The sequence below is a fragment of the Silurus aristotelis genome, assembly GCF_946808225.1.
Source record: "Silurus aristotelis genome assembly, chromosome: 17".
NCBI classification, from domain to species: domain Eukaryota; kingdom Metazoa; phylum Chordata; class Actinopteri; order Siluriformes; family Siluridae; genus Silurus; species Silurus aristotelis.
In genome coordinates, this window is record NC_139590.1 from 15176293 (window position 1) to 15181659 (window position 5367).

A 5367-nucleotide genomic window follows, 5' to 3' on the forward strand; every position below is an offset into this window, starting at 1 on the left:
TTGCAAGAAGGGAAATTAACAACCAATATGCATTCTTCTGTGTGCTTGTTCTCATTATGCATGGTATACTGTATATCCTCGGTTAAACTGGGTTGGAGGGGATTCTCTCACAGCATGTTTAAAAAAATAAAAATAAATAAAGCCTCCCAGGAAATTTACTCATTGTTAATATCTGGAGATTCCCAGAAATGATTCATGAAGTCAGTCAGTGTTTAGTCCATTTGGAAGGCCAATCTGATCCACTTTTGTCTTGATGATACATTTTGACCCTCTTCATGTAAACCATCTCGCAATGTTTTTATACTATACAATCTTAATTGTACACTATCTGGAAAAAAGTACAGTAATATTTAACTTTTCAATTGTGAATGTTCACATGATTGTGTACATGGTTTGTAGTGGTCTGCTTTGGAGGTCTGGCTTTAACCTTTGAGATAAATTGGAACACTGACTGCACCCCAGGCCTCCTCACCCTTCATCAGTATCTGACTTTAATTATGCCCTTTTAGCTGAATGAGCACAAATCTCCACAATCTAGTGGAACACCTTCCCAAAAGAGTAGAGTGGATAAGGATGGGTTCCCTCTTGAGTCTGGTTCCTCTCAAGGTTTCTTCCTTATGCCATCTCGGGGAGTTTTTCCTTGCCACAGTCGCCACCGGCTCGCTCATCAGGGACAAACTTACTTATAAAGAACATATTCACTTTTAATCACCACATTATCTGTGTAAAGCTGCTTTGAGACAATGTTCATTGTTAAAAGCGCAACACAAATAAAAATTATTTAAATTGAATTGAGTGTATTATAAAGGCAACTGGAGACTTAATGTTCAAAACAACACATGGACCTCTTATTGTCTGGTGTCCACAATCTTTGTGCATAAAGGGTATATGTCAGTGTCAGTATATTGGAATATAAAATATAAGTATAAAGGATGGCTTTGCTGCTTTTACATTTTGAAGGCAGATTTTTTTTTGAGCATGCTTAAATCAGATTGAAATGTAAAGACATTTCTGTACTGTTATAAAAAAAACAAACCAAAAAAACATAAAACTCAAATTAAAGCTCCCTTTTAACTACAATATATTAAACATGTCAGGACAATGTATTAAAGTTTCATTTTTTAAAATAATTAACAGACTTTGAGTTTATAACTTAATAACACAATTGGAATTAAAGAGAGAAAAAAGTTCACATGCTGTAAATAAATGGGGTTTTCATGCTGTACAGTGTACTTTCCCCTCAAACTCCAGTCTGATATCAAAGCGGTCGTTAGCCATCAAGACAAGTGTCAGACAAGTGTGATACCAAGATCTACAGTATAACACGTCATAGTCAAGAATACATTATTTATTTTCATACCATTTCCTTCTAAACTATGGCAGGATCAAAATATAGCAAAACATAGTTACCATGAAGCATAAATGAATACCAAAACATTATTAACAATCTGTATTTATAAACTATATTACCATATTACCGACCGAAGTAAAATCATCGCATGATATAATAAAACCAAAGTAAACTACAATAATTTTTTTTCTAAAGGAACCCATTATTCTCAGAATGAGTAATATCCTAAAGTGTTTATTTGAAACAGCAGATGTTCCTCATACAGCAGAAAGTCATTTAAAAGATGCCCATTTTGAAAACCAGAAAGAAAAACAAGACTAAGTTCTTTTACCTAGAAAAAGGAAACCCTTACAATTGCTTTTAACAGGAAGTGACATACAGGGAGACTCTTGTGTAATTACTGTAGTGTGGCAAGACACCTACAACAAAGCATGATTGGCTTCATTTAGTAGTAGATTTGAGTAAGCTGTACATAGTTGTGTAGAGCTGTGTTGTATTTCTGGTGATAGAGATGTGACTCAGAGGTGACATAAAGGTGCCTATAGTGACGAGATTCTGAAATTCTAAAGAGTCGATTGGTAGTAATCAGGTAAGTAGGATAACCACTATGTGTATGCATCTGCCCACTTGTTCTGTCTGCTATAGGTGCGTGGTTAAGACTAACACGGCAACACAGTAATGTCTACATGGAAGTCTAGTGGAAAGTCCTGAGAGCTCTGTGACAGATAAAACTAAGGCCTCCCACTCATGGACCTCTATAGCAAACAAATACACACACACACACACACACACACACACACACACACACACACACACACACACACACACACACACACACACACACACAAATATTTGTATGTATGTATGTGTGTATGTATGTATGTATGTATGTATGAATGTGCATACAAATAACATTTATATATATAGATGTACGTATGTATGTATATATGTATATATATATATATATATATATATATATATATATATATATATATATATATATATATATATATATATATATATATACAGTGAGGAAAATAAGTATTTGAACACCCTGCTATTTTGCAAGTTCTCCCATTTAGAAATCATGGAGGGGTCTGAAATTGTCATCAAAGGTGCATGTCCACTGTGAGAGACATAATCTAAAAAAAAAAAAAATCCAGAAATCACAATATTTGATTTTTAAACTATTTATTTGTATGATACAGCTGCATATAAGTGTTGGAGCAATCATTAGAAAATGGAAGAAGCTAAACATGACTGTCAATCTCCCTCGGACTGGGGCTCCATGCAAGATCTCACCTCGTGGGGTCTCAATGATCCTAAGGAAGGTGAGAAATCAGCCCAGAACTACACGGGAGGAGCTGGTCAATGACCTGAAAAGAGCTGGGACCACCGTTTTCAAGGTTACTGTTGGTAATACACTAAGACGTCATGGTTTGAAATCATGCATGGCACGGAAGGTTCCCCTGCTTAAACCAACACATGTCCAGGCACGTCTTAAGTTTGCCAATGACCATTTGGATGATCCAGAGGAGTCATGGGAGAAAGTCATGTGGTGAGATGAGACCAAAATAGAACTTTTGGGTCATAATTCCACTAAACATGTTTGGAGGAAGAAGAATGATGAGTACCATCCCAAGAACACCATCCCTACTGTAAAGCATGGGGGTGGTAGCATCATGCTTTGGGGGTGTTTTTCTGCACATGGGACAGGGCGACTGCACTGTATTAAGGAGAGGATGACCGGGGCCATGTATTGCAAGATTTTGAGGAACAACCTTCTTCCCTCAGTTAGAGCATTGAAGATGGGTCGAGGCTGGGTCTTCCAACATGACAATGACCCGAAGCACACAGCCAGGATAACCAAGGAGTGGCTCTGTAAGAAGCATATCAAGGTTCTGGCATGGCCTAGCCAGTCTTCAGACCTAAACCCAATAGAGAATCTTTGGAGGGAGCTTGAACTCCGTGTTTCTCAGCGGCAGGCCAGAAACCTGACTGATCTAGAAAAGATCTGTGTGGGGGAGTGGGCCAAAATCCCTCCTGCAGTGTGTGCAAACCTGGTGAAAAACTACAGGAAACATTTGACTTTTGTAATTGCAAACAAAGGCTACTGTACCAAATATTAACATTGACTTTCTCAGGTGTTCAAATACTTATTTGCAGCTGTATCATACAAATAAATAGTTTAAAAATCATATATTGTGATTTCTGGATTTTTTTTTTTAGATTATGTCTCTCACAGTGGACATGCACCTACGATGACAATTTCAGACCCCTCCATGATTTCTAAGTGGGAGAACTTGCAAAATAGCAGGATGTTCAAATACTTATTTTCCTCACTGTGTATATATATATATATATATATATATATATATATATATATATATATATATATATATATATATATATATATATATATATATAATGTCACCTCAAGCAAAATTTTTTTTATAAAAAATCAAAGAAAATATATTTTCTATTAAAACCTTAGAAATCCATTCACGGTAAAATCCAAACACAGCAAACAGAGTGGGGAAAAGTATGCTCTGGGTATCAGAGATGCTTTAGTTGGCGTGACATCGCATAGTTCAGACGTGTTCAGTGTGATCTCATGTGTTCTCGTATTTTATGAAGTGATTGCACCCTTTGCTGCATATAACTATGTAAAAAAAGTGTTATAGTGTTTACAATGCCTCTTTATGTCTGCGTCGGAAAGCATCACAGAGTAGTCACTTTTCTTGATTTACGGACTTACGACAGTTTTTAGGTCCCTAGCTACAACGTAAGTTGGGGTCTACCTGTACATACATGTACATAAGGATATATATATATATAGCACACACACACACACACACACACACACACACACACACACACACACACACACACACACACACACACACACACACACACACACACACACACACAAAACAATTTGCATAAAGCCACACAAGGCATTTTAACGTTTGTTAACATTTTAACTTTGTTTACGGTGCTGATTTTACTGTGTAGGTGTTGAGGGTGAAACCCCACTGAAACCCCACACCTAACCAAGCCTACTCCTTGTTTCCTGGAAATAATCTCTACAGTGCTGCTTGATGTACTTCTCTGAAGACCTGAATAAACCCCAAGACTTTCCCACTACACACACTTTCTTAGCACTGTTGGAGATACAGTATATCAACGGCTGCCAATTCTTTTTATAAGCTGAAATAATTTACTCGCACTAAATGTATTACTTACTTAGGAAGGTTTGAGTATTATGCAAGGTCAGAACTGTATATAGTGCCATATCTAGCCAGATTCTAAGAACAATTCTTTTTAAATAATCAATTCCATGAAAATCCATGAACTTTGCTGTTAGCATTCAGACCTAAAGCACATATGTAAACTAAATGTAGTGTAATTATGAAAATGAGCTTTAATCAAAACTGCAGCTGTTTGTCTGGCAGCGTTACATAGAAATTCTTAAGCAATCATCCCTTACATGCACATACAAAGATCCATTCAAATTCGTTTTTTTAAAGCATAAAATATCACTGCTCAAGCATGTCTCTTGCACAGACCAACCATTTTCAGAATCCATCATTTAAGTAAAATTATATGTAAATGTATACGTAAATGAGATGCGCCGTTATTGAAGAAAGCATGATACAACATATTCATAGAGATACACAGAAGCAAGTTTACATTTTATAAATACCTTTAAGTTGTACGTGAACATATGACATGACAAAGTTGCATGAGTGAGTTTCTAGTAATAGAAATACCCAAAGACAGATCTTTTGCTTTCATAATTTCCACAATTCATAATTTTGTATGCACCATTAGCATGCATGCCACAGCTGATATCTGCTAAATGTTACTTTCAGCAGAAACAGGTACTACTCGTTTCAGATTCAGCTTTTGATTAGTTAAGTTAAGCCGTGGGGAATGAATTGTAGCTAGAAGTTAATTGCTGCAGCAATATTTAGACATAAGTAAAAGTGACTTGGCATAACTGTGGCTAGCCA